This window comes from Podarcis gaigeae (assembly GCF_964106915.1).
Source record: "Podarcis gaigeae genome assembly, chromosome: 16".
In the NCBI taxonomy this organism is placed as follows: domain Eukaryota; kingdom Metazoa; phylum Chordata; class Lepidosauria; order Squamata; family Lacertidae; genus Podarcis; species Podarcis gaigeae.
Window position 1 is genome coordinate 15,190,963 of NC_139693.1, and position 16,299 is coordinate 15,207,261.

General features: G+C 49.1%; 1 protein-coding gene across 26 annotated transcripts in view; it reads left to right on the top strand.

Moving 5' to 3' along the window:
• Positions 1-1,304: 1,304 nt before the first annotated feature.
• The window catches only part of NRXN2 (neurexin 2), a 345,498-nt gene continuing 330,503 nt past the window's right edge, over positions 1,305-16,299 (top strand). For 13 of the 26 annotated variants that reach the window (XM_083716382.1, XM_083716386.1, XM_083716387.1 and 10 more), the window contains exon 1: positions 1,312-1,692. The gene's annotated coding sequence lies outside the window, so the exon portion shown is untranslated. Of the gene's footprint in view, positions 1,693-16,299 lie in introns of all 26 variants that reach the window. The other 13 variants (XM_083716391.1, XM_083716397.1, XM_083716392.1 and 10 more) reach the window with 2 other exon arrangements.

Below are 16,299 nucleotides of genomic sequence, written 5' to 3' on the forward strand. Positions count from 1 at the left end.
TTCATTGAATTTCCTGCATTGCAAGGGGTTGGACTAGATGATCCATGGAGTCTCTTCCAACTCTATGATTCTATGACAAGGAGGAGGAGGAGGAGGAAGCAACAGCAGCTAGCTGGCTTTCGCACCCCTTGAGCTGGTTGTATGAAAGAAGGCAGGCAGGTGGAGGGATGGCTAAGGGCAGGCTGAGGTTGGTCCTGCCAAATAAACATTTATGAGCTGCGCCTGTGAAGATCTCCTGTTCTGTGGAAATCCCACTGCAAGAACGCTTGTCAGGCTGGAAATGGAGAAGCCAATGTTTAATCTGTGCCAAGGGATCGGTTCCAAAAGGAAACAGCAGGAAGAAAGTCAGTGCAGTGTGTTCGTCAGCATGTTGGGCTGGGACCAGCGAGATCCAGGTTCATGTGGCCGTGGGTGACCTTGGGCCAGTCCCTCTTTAAAAAGGAAGAGCCCTTGCTCAGTGGAGGAGCACTTGCCCCAGGTACCATCCCTGCTGGCATTTCCAGGAAGGACAGAAAATGACCCCTGCTCATCACCCTACTGAGCTAGGCAGAACAATGCCTTGACTCTAAAGATAGCAACTTCCTATGCTTGGCTTAGTCACCGGAGGCGAGTTACAGTGTCTTCTAGGCAACCAGGCGAGACTCAGCTGGGTGGCATCACTTGGAGCAGAGCCAGCAAGCCAGGGGAGGAGGGGACCCCACTAGAGGACACACTGCCTAGCTAGGGACTCCTCAAATCCAGATCTCTGGCCTACCTTGCAGGCTTCTTGGGAAGATGAAATCGATATGTGCATGTGTGTGTATATAGGCGGTGGCAGGGAGAGGGGAGAAACCAATAATCCTGCCCATGCTGCTCCTTGGAACAAGGTGACCAGTATATAAATAAATTGGCAAAATAAATAATAAGAGAGCTTTTGACAACGAACAAAGGATGCCTCTGAGCAGATGTTGTGCTCTATGCTTTTAAATTTCAGGCGATAATGACATTGGTATGTTGGAACCTGCTTTGTGGCTGATGAAAAGGGAGGGGTTCGAAAGTCTACTCACTAAACAAATGGACCTATTTCTGTCGAGTCCCCCCGCCCGCACTGGGGCTTCTGGGGGGGGGAAGGTCGTGACCCCCAGCCGGGACTTGAGAACCCCTAGAGCTTGGGCAGGGAAGCCAAAACAGTCTCGCTCTCAGCCAGCCAGCCAGCCCCCCCCCTTCCAAGGAGCAGCAGCCTCGGTGGCTGCTGCATTCATTGTTCACCTTCGCCTCTCGCCCCCCCATCTGAAAGGCGGAGCCCTGTGGGCGGGGGAGGAAGAGGAGGAGGCTGAATTGCGCGGGTGTCCCTCCCGGGTGGGGTGCAGGAGACCCGGGGCCCCGGCCTGGTCCCCCGCTTGGTTGGCAGAGAGGGAGGGCGCGAGGGAGGGGCCGAGCTGGGGCGGCGCTTGGAGGAGGCGGAGGCGGAGGCGGGAGGAGGTGGCGGAGCCTCCGCTGCTGCTGCTGCCGCTGCCGCCGCCGCCGCTCCCGGACCCTCCTGCATCCCCGCCTCGCGCGTCTTCTCCTGCATCTTCTCCATCCTCCTCGGGCATCTCCTCCTGCGCATCCCTCGGCCCCAGGAGGAGGCGGGCGAAGGCAGGACCAGCCCCGGCCATTGTCTTTGGCCGCCGCCGCCGCCGCATCGCCTCCCGCCCTCCCTCCCGCCAGCAGGTACCCCGAGGCTGCGCCCTTGCGGTGGGGGGAGGAGGGAGGGAGAAGCGGGGTGGGGTTCCCTCGCAGCCTATGGCGCTGTGGGGAGGGGAGGGAGAGGGGCCCCCCTCTTTGGACAGGGTGTGGGCTGGGGCCAAGGCGGCGTCCAGGATACCCCCCCCCAAACACACACACCTCGTTGGTGCCAAGTCTGGGGGAAGGGAGTGGGGCTGCGGTACCAGCTCAATGGGGGGGGGGTCCTCGCCCCGCTTTCTTTTTGGACTGGAGGTGTGTGTCTGCGTGCGCGGGGGGGGGGGATGTATTGCTAAGATGAGGGGTGGAGGGGCAGAGGAGGCGAGCCGGGGACATTGGAGCGGCCGCGGGGAGGGGCGCTGGTGGCGGAGTGTCGCCCTTTCTCCAAACCTCGCCTCGACGCGCGTCTCTCGCCATAGATAACCCCGGGGAGGGCGGCGGGCTGGGAGGTGGGGAGGGAGAGTGCTTGTTGTCCATCACGCCGCCTCCTTATCTCCCAAGGTTGAGGTTATCTGTCGGCTGCCGCCAGTTTGCGGGGCTTGACATCTGAGATGCCCCGGTGGGGTTGTTGTTGTTGTTGTTGTTTGGTGATGATGGTGATGGTGCCCTTTGGACGGTCCTTCCTCTGCAAGCCGCTCCTCTCCCCACCCTCCAATTCCACCCAGATATTCGGGTTTTCCACTTCCAAAGTCTGGAGCTGTATCGTGTTGGTGCAAATAAAATAATCTCGGATGCCTGGAGGTTGGTTTGGGCACTGTCAGCATGCCTCCTCCTCTTCCTCCTCCTCCCACCGAAACTCCGAATTCTGAAATCTGGGCAGCGGCGGCGGCGGCGGCATTATTCGATGGCAGCAGCAAATCTGCAATCCCCGTTTAGCTCTGCTTCATTATTTACTCGCCGCCAGTGAGCTGAGCCTGCCTCAGCCTGGAGAGCCTTTGTTAGCAAGTATTAATATTTGGTGTTGAAAATCAGCTTTGCCCCCCGCCCCGGGGCAGAGGGAGCTGGCATCTTGGCGTTTCTTTTGCCTTGGAAAGGATGCCGAGAGGCATTTTGTGGGCGCTTTTCCCCTGCAGGGCGACAAGGCTCCCTTTCTGACACCACCGTGTTGTGTGTGTGCAGAGGAGCCTTGCTAAACGAGTGTAATGTAGCGGGTGGGGGGGGGGGGTAGGGAAGGCTCCGAGGATCAATGAAAAATGGTCTTCTCGTGGTGCTTGCCGAAGTATCCCCCGGCTTCAAGGCGCTGGGTTGTGTTGTGTGTGGAAGGATCTCAGCACCCTCAGATTGCTCTGCTTACAACGCTCTTCCCACCCCCATTCCCAGCTCCACGTATGTCTGGCACCCTCTCTATCTGTGCTTTGCAGGAGTGGTCTTCTATCGGGGTGTGTGCGAGGCAATGTTGGTGGGGGGCTTGCGTGGCGGTGGGGTGGGAAGCTAAAAGGAGGCGTTGTGTGCAGAAACCATCCCTTCCCCAACACACACAGAAATGGATCCCTGCAAAACAGCCCCTGCACAAGCCTTTGTCATGCGGCGTGAAGCTCCCTCCCTCTCTTATGGCGAGGGGGGTTTTGAGGGAAAGGGGGCTGCTTGCAAAGAAGGGGGGGTCATTGGCTCCTTTGGGAAGGGCTGGGGTTGGGAGAGAAGCGGGGGCTTTGAGAACAGGTCCTGCCTTAGCCCCCCGCCAAAGGAGGATTGTCTGGCTGGTCCTTCTCCCTTGGCGTGTTGCAGACATTTATATTATTAATTTGGTATTGTGGATTACCTCTCTCTTGTGTGCTGCTGCCCCCCAATCAGATCCTACCACAACATCAATGGCAATATCATGTCCGAATTTAAGGGGGAGGACATTTCGGGAGAGAGATTGGCAAAGAGTGTCACAGTTGCCTTGAATAAACACACACACACACACACACACACACACAATTTTTTAAAAAAATCTGCTGGCGATTTGCTTTTATTCACAAGGGTCTTTTATTTAGGATTAAAAGAAGAAGGAGAAGCTCAGAAATCCCCCACCTCCCTCCTTGCAAATAAATAAAACCGCCACATGATTCTCTCTCTGGGAAAATCAGCTCCCTCCAAAGGGGAAAGCCATCATATTCAATGGTGCTAATTAATTTTTATTAAGAAACCAAAGGGATATTTGTTAGCCCAAGAAAAATCTTTGAGCTGCACCAGCTTCCAGTCAGAGAGGAGAGGAGAGAAGCATGACAAATATGTTTTCCAGAGGAGCACCAGGAAGAAAAATGACACAACCAGGAGGAGGAGGAGGAGGGCGGAGGGCAGGTACTTACAGTGGCTCAGGTGTGGGGCTCTCCTTTCAGCACACCTGATGCTGCAGCCTTAGCGCTTTGGCCCCAGGGATGGTGGCCAGGCTCAAGCACCGGGGAGGGGAGGGGGTGCCTGGGCAGCAGCGGAGGGGGGACTCCAGGACAGGAGTCTTTCTGGGGTGGGGGGGAGAGAATAGCCTTGGATGTATTGCTGGGTGCAATGCCACTGGGCTTGGAGAAGAGAGAGAATGGGCTCCCTCCCTCCCGTGTGATAGGCTTGCTTTGTTCACACTGGGGGGGGGGCTGCTCCTGGCTTAGGGGGATCTCCTGTTGCTGTGACAAATTGGGGTGCCCTGTTAGGACCAACCATGCCTAAGAGACCCTCTGCCAGCCAAGCATCATAGCGGTCAGATCAGTCGGTAATATCCTTTAACATCCCAAATAATGTTTTTGGCATAACAGGGTGCTCTCCGATTCTTGTATCATATTCTTGAATCTTCATGAGGGTGGCTGAGAGAGGGGGATGGACTAGATGGCCCTTCAAGTCCCTTCTCACACTACTATTCAGTGACAGACAGAAGGACTTGCTTAAGGCTGCTCAAGTCTCTGATATACCCCATTCCTGCCCTACAGAAAGCATGAAGCCACTGGCTCCTGGTCTATGATTTAGAATTTGCTGGGCTTTTGAAGGAAGTGATTATTATCCCCACTTTGTGGAACAGAGGAACTGAGAGGCGGCAACCTGTTGGAGGTTTGCACAGATATCCCTCTGCATACCACCTGCTTTTGTGTGGGCAGCACACGAAGACACACAGCGGGCATTATGGAGTGGGAGAAGGTAGCCAAGCTGGCGCTGTTAGTTGCTATCAGGTAGGTGTTAAGCTTGGTGGGATCTTCTGCATGTGGCCAGAAGGTTCATCCAACAACGTTCTTCAAGGGCCACTTGGAATTTGTCATGCACTAGGAAGAGGAGAGCTATTTCTGAATGTCAGCCTGCTATGGGATGGTGACTGCCTGCCTGCCTGCCTGCCTGCCTGCCTGCCTTTGGAGTTTGGTGCCCACCATGTTTCTCTCTGCAGCTCCACCTGGAGAGGCAGCAGGACACAAATGCTTCAAATCAATCTGTTTTATGTGTTAATCACAGGCCCAGAACTCTCTCTCAAGGAGTGCACTGAAAAGGCATCCTCAGCTGCCTGGGGGTGAGGAGACCTGTGATGGGGCATTTCCTGCAAGCAGAAGGGACCAGCCTCAGTCCTTGGCATCTCCAGGCAGGGCTGGGAAATACCCCTGTGTAAGAGTCAATGCCAGCCACTGACTGTAGAGAGTATTAAACTTGATCCAGAGGGTTGTGCCTCTGGATGTTACTGGACTACAGTTCCCATCAGCCCTTGCCCTTAGGCATGCTGGCTGCAGGAGCTGGTGGGAGTTGATGTCCAACAAACTTGCCTCCTCATGAGCTCGATGGCCCACTGGTCTGACTTGGCCAAAGGCATCTTCTCATGTCTTATGCCAGGATTGGGCCTTCTTGCACTAAGTCAATTCAACATTAATTTGGCCAGGGATGTGGAGTCAGGGCTTGCTCTTTACAACCTGAAATTGGACCAGGGGATTATTCTACCCAAGCCTGGACCATCAGAAGAACTTTCATATAACTCCTAGGCATGTTTGCTTTGTTTCTTCCATGGGAAAAAGAGAGTGTCAGTGGCCTGTCTCCAAAGAGATAGAATTGCAGAGTTGGAAGAGGTGCCAAGGGTCTCTAGTCCAACCCACTCCCCCTGCAATGCAGGAATCATAAGAACACAAGAAGAGCCTACTGGATCAGGCCAATGGCCCATCTAGTCCATTGCAATGGTCGAGCAAAGTAATTTTTGAATCAGGACATAATGCCCTGACATCCCTCCACTTTAGATAGCAATGTGCAGGTTTAGTTCTCCAAAATGTGGTCAGCCATCCCTGCTGTATGGAGTGGAGGTGTCATTCTCCTTCTGCTAAGTGCAGCCCTGATCCTCTGCCCCAAAGGCCTGGCCGGACTCTGCATGCTATTCCAATTACAGATGGTGAGCATTAAATAGCTGCTAAAGAAATGGCGTTAGCACCTGTTTGCACCTGACTCCATAGAACTACAAGGCAGGCCCCTTCATCTCCCCACCAATGATGGAAATGGACTGAAATGATGATTGGGGTGTGGGCAAGGCCAGGCAGCACATTCTGGGCTCTCTTAAGAGTGGTCAGACAGGCACCAAGCACAAGGAGTTCTCTTGCAAATCCCCCTTAGCAATAAATGGAAGCCCCACAAGTTCACGCTTGGCTTCACTTAGGCGCATGCAGAAGACGTTTCTGATGGATCAGGCCCCGTGTTAATGAATGGGTGGTTGAGTCCCTGCACAGAACACCAGGATGTCCCAAGCCAGCCTGAGAATGTGTGCCAATTCCACTTGCAAAATTTGGGTTCAGGCAGAGGAGCTATCTCTCTGAAAAGGTTCTTTCTTGTGTGCTCTTACTCTCTCTCCAAACACACACACACATATATATATGCACACACACTTTTCTGCTGTATAGTTTACAGAGCTTCCCTTTGGAATATTTTGCTGGAGGAAAGCGTTATCACTTCAGGATTTTTTTTTAAAAAAAGAAACGGCAGCACAAAGCTCTTGAGAATTCCTCTTTCTGCTGGAGTTCCTTATCATCCACTTGCAATGTTCACATTAGAGTTCAACTTCCTTTAATTCATTCCAGATTTGTGTGTGTGTGTGTGTGTGTGTGTGTGTGTGTGTGTGTGTGTGCAGATGCTGGTTTTTCCTATATAAAAAAAGGACTCCCCACCCTATGTTGCTTTTTCCTCCTTCGCAGCCTGCCTTGCCCCTTCTCTCCCTACCCACCCACCCAATGATAAAACAAAACCTCCACTGTGACAAATGGACACCTCAGGATGGGACAGCCACTGCCTGCCCCCCCCCCTCCAAGGCATGCCATTCTGTGGGCTCAGGCTGCTTTGTCCTCTTACCGAATGGTTTAAAGTGTTGGCCCAGATAAATTTTACATGAATAATTTCTCTCCCTGCAGCAAGAAAATACACAAAACAAGCCCTTCGGCTGGCTATAATTGAATTTTTTTTCCTGGGTACCTGAAATGTGATTTGTGCTGGAGGAGGGTTGGGGTGTGTGTTTTGCTGGTGTGGATTTGAACCTAATCTTGCAAACTGGCTTTAAAAGCTGATCTTGTCGAGAGAGAGAGAGAGAGAGAGAGAGAGAGAGAGAGAGAGAGAGGGGCCTTCTGGGCTGTGCCAAGAGCAGAGCTGAGGGTCTTTCTGCAGCCTCAAAGATTAAATTTATATTTCTGTGTCCACCAGGCGAAAGGGCCTTGTAAATCTATTAAGAGAGCAATCCTCTTTATTCCTTGTATATAGCATTTTTAATGTGAGAGAAGCTTGATATCTTTTACTTTGCCTATTCACAGAACATCCCTCTGAGGAATCTTCTTGCTAGCATTTAGAGCTAGTCCCATCTCACATACAGAAGGACTGAGGCTGGCAGAGAATTACTTGCCTGAAGGCACACAATGCACCCCATAATTCCTGGTGCAACCCTGTGTCCGCTGACCTACCAATTGGACCTTGGGTCACCATCATTTCTTTCTTTCTTTCTTTCTCTGGGTCTCCTGTGACCTTCCCACCATCTCCTGGGTGGACTTAGCCTGCTGTGAGGTGAAGTGTGAGAGGGCCTTCTCTGTGGTGGCCCCACCAACTCTGGAATGCCCTTCCTCTAGAGGCTTAGATGGCAGAAACCCTGATGGGTTTTCCACTGGCAAGTAAAAGCTATTCTGTTCTCCCAGGCATTTGGAGCAAGGACACTAGAAGAGCCCTGCTGAATCAGGACGAAGGGGACCCATCCTGTTCTCACAGTGGCCAACCAGATGCTACAGTGGGAATCCTGAAAGCAGGACCGGCACAGCAGCTACACCCTCCCCTCGTGCATTTCCCAGCAACTGGTATTCAGAGCGTGTAAGAAAATTGGGGTTGGCTTTTACAGCCCAACTCCCCATTGAGAGATGTTGTGTCTCTCAGGTCCTCTATCAGTCAGAGATGCAAACAGAGATTTCCAAGGAAGCAAGGCAAGCTGATGCTTTTGATCTTTATTCCTCTGTTGCAACAGAGTCTCCTTCTTCCCCTTGCAAGGAGGTGAGGAGCAGAGAACAAAAGCGTGTTACAATTTTTAAACCCTCAGATAGTGACCACCTCTGTAATGGAAAGACACCCCCCCAAACAAAAACCCCAAACAAAATGGGTTGCATGTGTGAATCAGATCATGCTCAGATTTCATGCTACTCCAACATATTTATTTACAAGCCTGCCAATCTGTATGCCTGACAACACCTGATTATGGTGGCTCCTGGCCTGTCTGAAGCATTCTTTTGAAATGGTGAATACCTAGACTCCAGAATTCATTGTCAAGGGCCTTTTTCATTCCTGCATAGAGATCTGCTCTTTTGACGGGTCAGATAGGCCATTCAACACATACACGTCTCAAATGGTTTGCAGAGGGGCGACCTATCAGGTATTTGCTGCTAGTGACTTTAGGGGGACTCTGAGCTTGACTAGGGGCTAAACATGGATGCTGTATTGCTCTCTACTATTTCAGACATGTGCTTTATGCACTTATATATATGTCTGTTTACCTTGCACACTTACACATGTGCATTTTATTTATGACAGCTTAGAATTCATATAACAAGAGCCTACTGCTTTCCACTAATGGAGGTAGAACATAGTCATCATGGCAAGTCGCCACCAATAGCCTTTTCCTCCATAAATTTGTCCAATCCTCTTTTAAAGCCATCTAAATTTGTGGCCCTCACAACTTCTTGTGGGAGGGAGTTCCATAGTGCACTGTGTGAAGAATGTACTTTGTCTGTCCTGAATCGTCCAACGTTCCATTTCATCAGATGTCCCCAATTTCTAGTATTATGAGAGAGAGAGATAATGTTTCTCTATCCACTTTCTTCACACCATCAATAATTTTATGCACCTCTTATCATGTCCCCTCTTAGCCACCTTTTCGCTAAACTATACCCAGCTCTGCAATATCCTTTTTGAGGTGAGGCAACCAGAACTGAATGCTTTACTCTAAATGTGGTTGCACCATATAGATCTGCATAATGACCTCATGATCTTGGCAGCTTTATTTTCAATCCCTTTTCCTAAACCCTAGCATGATGATATTCACATTTTTCACAGCTGCTGCACACTGGGTTGACAGCTCCATCCAGCTATCCACTATGACCCCAAGGTCTTGTTCCTGGTCAGTCACTGCCAGCTCAGACCCCATGAGCGCATATGGGAAGCTAGGAATGTTTTTGCTCCACTGTGCATCACTTTACAATTGCTTGCATTGAATTGCATTTGCCATTTCACTACCCATCCACGCAGTCTGAAGAGAATGAGCAGGATTTTGAAGCTCCTCAGAACCTCTTTTGTTTTTTTTTCAACCACCCTGGTATCATAAGTGGATTTGGTTCCCTCACTACTCCCCACTAACTCTAGGTTGTTCATGAACAAGTGAAAAAGCACGGGTCCAAATACTAATATTTGGGGGACTCCACTTTCTACAGCCCTCCCTTGGGAGAACTGTCCATTTTTCCTACTCTCTGCTTCCTGTTACTTTTCCAGTTCCTGCTCCATAAAGACAACATCACCTCTTATTCAAAAGTCTTTCATGGGGTACTTTGTGAAAAGCATTTGGAAAGTCTCTGAGTACACAATGTCAACTGGATCTTCTCTATATACTCTCAAAGAACTCTTAATAGGTTAGGGAGACTTGCAGAAGCCATGCTGCACCAAACTTGTTCTTTATACCTAGGTAATTCTAGCTTTAACAGTACTTTGCACCAATTTCCCCAAAACAGACATTAAGTTTACCAGTCTGTAATTTCCAGGATCTTTCCTGGGGCTTTATTATTATTGTTGTTGTTGTTGTTGTTGTTGTTTTAATGTTATTATATTGGCTACTTTCAGTCCCCAGATACAGAGGCTGATCCTAGGGACAACTTACATATGTTTCTGAAAAAATCAACAGTGCTACATTTGAGTTTGTTAAGAGTTCTCAGGTTGATGCCATCCAGACTTGATTAATCTGTCAGTTTTTAATTTGTCAATGACGCCTAGAGTTTCATCTCTCGTCACCATTATTTGCCCCAGTCCCTCAAACTTCCTTCCCTAGGAAGTTAGCTCTGGCACAGAAATCTGCCCTATCTGCCCTGTCTTCCACAGGGAAGACAGATGCAAAGCATTCATTCAGCTTCTAGGTGTAATCTCCTGGTCTTCCTTTAGCATACCATGTTCTCTCTTGTCATCCAAAGGTCCAAATGCCTCTCTAACTAGTCTCTTACTACTAATCTTTGCCGTTGCTTGTCTTTATGCTTTGAGCAATATTTTCATCAAATTCATGATGTAAGCAACCCTTATTGTCTGCTTGCATTTCTTTGCCAAAGTTTATGTTCCTTTTCGTTGTCCTCATTTGAACAAGACTTCCATTTTCTGAAGGAGCCTTCTTGCCTCTAATAGCTTCTTTGACTCTGCTCCTCTGACACCCTCTTGGCCTTGGCAGTCCCTTCCTTGATATGCAGTATACATTCTACCTGAGCTTCTGTTATTGTGGTTTTGAACAACCCCCAAAGCGTTGTGGAAACATTTGATCCTCCAGACTTTGCCCTTCAACATTGTTTTAACCAATCCTTTCATTTTTGAGAAGCTTCCCCTTTTGAAGTCAAATGTGAATGTTTTGCATTTACTTGGCACCGTGGCCACTGTTCCCAATCACTTGCATCTCACACCAGATTCTGGGTACCACTTAAATTTAATTCCAGGGCCACACACCCCGGCCACCCCTCTGCCCTATGACTAACCGTTCTAGGGCACAGTCATTTGGGTATCATGAAATTTCACCTCTTTGTCGTGATTGGAACACTTATGTAGCCAGTCGATGTGAGGGTGATTGAATTCACCCTCTACTACAACATCTCCTCTCTTGGATGCTTCCTTCATTCTTCATCTCAATATCACATTGGGCATTGTGGTCAGAGAACCATAGAACAACCCCAGTACCAAATTACTCTTGGGGCCCAGTATTGCTCCCCACAATGATTCTGTGGAGAAGTCAGCCCCTTCGGGACTTCTTTTTTAAAATATATGTATATTTATTCATTTTTACATGAAATTTCCAAAAAAAATACAACATATTTTCTCACCTTATTCCGTGTTTTGGACTTCCATCAACCACATCTGAAGATTTTTCAATCTTTATCACTTAATCTGCATTTCATTAATTTCACTATTACTTTTAATAGTCCTTCACTAATAGTTCTCTTCATACTTTTCTCTGCAATATTTCACATAGTCCTCCTTACAAAACTTCTTCCAATCCTACTAGCGTAATCTGTTGATTACAATTGCTTTTCAGATAGTTCATGTATTTACTCCAGTCCTCTGAGAATCTCTGATCCCGCAGGTTTCGAATCCTTCCTCTCATCTTGTCTAATTCTGCATAGTCCATTAATTTCATCTGCCATTCCTCTTTCGTTGGTAATTCTTCGCCCCTTTCGGGACTTCTAGTTTGCTGGACTTAGTGCTTTCTCGTACAGGGTGACACCACCTCTGGCATGTCCTCCCTGTCCTTCATATAGAGTTTATATCTAGAGATAGCTGTGATCCACTGGTTCTCTCCATTCCACCAGGTTTCCACCATGCCAACTGTAATGATGCTGTCCTCAAGCCTCTAGCCTTAGCGTGTAAACACTTGGGTACCATCTCTGTTTTCAAGTGGCACCTGTGCTTTGGCCTGCAATGTTTTGGCTTCTCTAGATTGTCACTCTGAGCCCCTGCACTCACAACACCTAGCTCAAGGCTTAAATTTCACCGCTTAAATTTTCATCATTTTTTTCCCAGCCAGGCAGGGACCAGGGGGAGATTTGTTCCCAACTGGACCATCCTCATCTCCTGTTGGCTTCCCCCTGTCAATCATTTTAAAACAAGGGTCAGCAAACTTTTTCAGCAGGGGGCCGGTCCACTGTCCCTCAGACCTTGTGGGGAGATGGCGGACTATATTTTGAAAAAATAATAATGAACAACTCCTATGCCGCAAAAATAAATCTGAGATGCATTTTAAATAAAAGCACACATTCTACTCATGTAAAAACACACTGATTCCCAGACCATCCACGGGCTGGATTGAGAAGGCGATTGGGCCAGATCCAGCCCCTGGGCCTTAGTTTGCTTACCCGTGTTTTGAAAGCTTCTCTGCCACCTTTGTATATTAAGCTCCAACAGTCTAGTTCCATCCCAGTTCAAGTGGAGCCCATCCCTTTTGTACAGGACCAGTTTGCCCCAGAATGTTCCCTAGTGCATCACAAATCCAAACTCCTCTGCCTGACACCATGGCCTCATGCATGCATTGAGACCACAGAGCTGCATCTACCTGCCTGGACATGCATGTGGAACTGGCAGCATTTCAGAGAAACCCATCTAGGAGGTCCTGGCTTTCAGCATCCTACCTAATTTTGGCTTCCAGAACCTTGCGACTACATTTCCCCCTGTCATTGATGCCAACATGCACCACAACCACTGACTCCTCCCCAGGACTAACTTCCAGGCTACTTAGGTGACAGGCAACACCTGTAACTTTTGCACCAAGCAAGCAGGGCACCTTGTGGCCATAACACACCCATCTTATCTATCTCTCTATGATTGAATCACCCACCACCAGATTTTCCCTGTGACCTGGAGGATAACTGCTCATTCCCCAAGGAATGTATTTCTTCTTAGGGAGCAGTTCCCTCTTCCGCAGCCTGAACCCCTCTTTTCCCCTGAGACCCTCCTTCTCCAAGCACACTCTCTCGTCTGGGGAGCAGAAAACAGAGATCATGTCCCCATCATCAACCTCTTGTCTCCCAGCTGCTGCAGGTCAGCCACCTTGGCCCCAAAGAAACACGCACATCCCCCAAAGGCCAATAGCTCATTGCAACTTGGGGCACACCCAGCCAGCCATAAATTCTGTCCAGCAGGCAGATGTACATGTTCTGTGCAATACACTGGAAACCCTCCCCACCTCTGCTGCCGATCTACCTGCATATCTATTATCTGTAATTCATCAGATTAGTTTACCTACGTGTTAGAACAAAGAGGGGAAGGGAAGAGCAGTCTGTCCTGGCTTCCTGGCCCTGCTGTTGAACTCACTCGGCTGCTGTGTCCATCAGTGGGGCTGAGATGCTGCCTCAGCTGGGGCTCCCCTCTGGCACATGGAGCAAGGTTGGAGTGGGGCTCCCTTGCTAGGTTGTTCCAAGTACATATCCCTGGCTCGCTTTCCTCTGGTGCCAATGTACCCAACAAAATCAGGGCTGCCTTTTTGGAAAAACAGGAGCCGGTGGGGCTCAAGCTCTGTGGCTCACTCAAATTTCAAACGAGTAGGCGTTTGAAAAGGGGAAATGTGCAACCACTTCAGCTTTATTGATTTCATGCTGTTATTCTATTGCTTTTTTATTAATTGGGCTGTTATTAATAACTGTTATATTTGATGTATTAATTTTGTATATGTGCTTATTGTTGGAAACAATAATATCTTGGGATCACACTGATGGGGTGAAGGGTGGTCTACAAATTGGAGAAATAATTCATCAGTCGGTAGAACATGAGACTCTTAAATCTCAGGACTGTGGGTTTGAGTCTCATGTTGGGCAAAAAATCCTGCATTGCAGGGGGTTGGACTAGATGACCCTTGTGGCCTCATCCAGCTCTACAATTCTATGATTCTAAGATGATATATGTTAACAGGCAGAAATTCAAAGAGGCGTTTCTTCCCACCCCCATGGAGTTTTCCTACTTGAAAAGGCCATACCTGTTGAATTTTGACCCACCTTGTAGTTCTGCCAGGAGCAGAGGCTCTGCTGTCCTTCTCTGCAGTGTGTGGGGTGTGGGAACAGACAGGGATCTGGGTTTTGTCGGCTCTGGCTGCTATGTGCACAGACTGGTGGGGGCCAGTTCTTACTGTAAAAGAAGAGGCTCTCGATTGAGACAACTCCCCAACCCGCCAGCTGCCTGATTAAGTTGAGTGGCAGCCTCAGGGGCAGATTTTGAACGTCATTTCAGGGCAGCAGAGTGAGGCAGATCTCAGTGCATAGGAAGCTGTCAAATCCTTGGTCAAGTGACCTCAGTATTGTCTGCACTGACTGGGGGTCTCAGGTGGGGAGGTCTCTCCCAGCACTACCTGGAGAAGGTGCCAAGAACTGATCCTTCTGCATCCAGAGCAGTGGCGTAGCGTGGGTTGTCAGCACCCGGGGCAAGGCAAGTAATTTGTGCCCCCTAACCCGTGGATTTGCGCCCCCTAACCCTAACTCCCAGATGTTGCGCCCGGTGCGGCCGGCCCCCCCTGCACCCCCCACGCTACGCCACTGATGCAGAGTGGGTGCTCCAGGCTCTCCAAGTGCCCCCATTTTCCAGGGACAGTCCCAGATTTACAGAAGCCATCCTGGTTTCTGATTTGATCCCGGAATGTCCTGCTTTTCCTTAGAATTTTCATTGGATAAATATTGGAGGGTGTAGAGTTTTGCAACCCCTGAGCCAAGGAGATAAGTATACAACCTTTAGAAGACACCTGAAGGTAGCCCTTTATAGGGAAGTTTTTAAATGTTTACTGTTTTATTATGTTTTTATATATGTTGGAAGCCACCCAGAGTGGCTGGGAAAACCCAGGGTGGGGTATAATTTTGGATGTCTCTATACTCATCAGGGGACACGGGTGGTGCTGTGGGTTAAACCACAGAGCCTAGGACTTGCCGATCAGAAGGTTGGTGGTTCGAATCCCCGCAACAGGGTGAGCTCCCATTGCTCAGTCCCTGCTCCTGCCAACCTATCAGTTCAAAAGCATGTCAAAGTGCAAGTAGATAAATAGGTACCGCTCCGGCGGGAAGGTAAATGGTGTCTCCATGCGCTGCTCTGGTTCACCAGAAGCGGCTTAGTCATGCTGGCCACATGACCCGGAAGCTGTACATCGGCTCCCTCGGCCAATAAAGCGAGATGAGTGCCGCAACCCCAGAGTCGGCCACGACTGGACCTAATGGTCAGGGGCCCCTTTATCGTTACCTTTATATTCATCAGAGAAATGTTGGAGAGTATGATGCTCTATCACTGAGCTATGGTCTGCCTCCCGAGTACAGAGCTAGTGCAGCTATGCTATTCTTGCGCATGGGGTGCATGCAGAAGATCCCTGTCACCTTCCATTAGGAAGGACACTGGTTAGCTGCTCTCAGTCAGAGTGGACTAGAGACATTTTTCAAACAGTTGGAGGCAGCAAAGCTTCTGAATTCCAGTTGCTGGAGGCCACAGGAGGGGAGAATGCTCTTGTGCTTGGATCCTGCATGTGAGTTTCCCATTGGAGCATCCATTTGGCTACTGTGAGAATCGGATGCTGGCCTCGATGGGTCCCCTTTGGCCTGATCCAGAAGGCTCTTTCTGCTCTTATGTCCAATGTTGTAAACAAAATCTTCCCTTCCCTTATGGGGTATCCAAGAGCCCGTATAAAGCCCGCCCTGGAGTCCAAGACCACCCCCAGAAACATCATACATACATCACAGAAGGGGTGTAGCCCAAGACCACCCCCCAGATATATCATACCTATATCACAGAAAAGGTGGTCTACTACAGAAATCTGAGTGCGTTGTTTATCTCCTGTCTGGCAGGTCACCTGTTAATGGTCACTTGATTGGATTGCCAGTCTTTTGTAATGATAAATACTTAGTTCCTGAGCCAGGTCACAGGCTCACCCTATTCATACACAGACATACCCTTAAGACAGGATTTGTGAACAAAATGACAATGGGGAGGCTTTTCCATTTTTCTTCGACCTTGCAGAGAAATATTTGAGGTCAATTTGGAAGGGACAAAATGGTTTCAGGACTTTTTCTGTGGGGTTTCAGATATGTGGTTTATATATGCAGTTATGAACATTTATATTATATATACATATCCTTAAAATTCTTATAACACCAAGCATGATGGACTGCCGGTGGCCCCCGAGTTCCATTCATGTGGTCTGGTGGAAGGCTGTGGAAGACTAGATAATATCCGTGCTTGGCCTCGTGCTTGTTTGATCTATTTTCCTAACAATGGAAACTGAGACTGTTTTCATCAGGGTTGGATTATCAAACAGGTTGGGAAGGTTCTGTCCTCAGCCAGTGGCTTTTGTATCACATAGCCTTGGTACAATCTACAATTCCTCCTCTGAAAACTTACCCACTAAAAGGCCTTTTCTCTGGACTAAAGAAAGTGATTTTCTCAATGCGG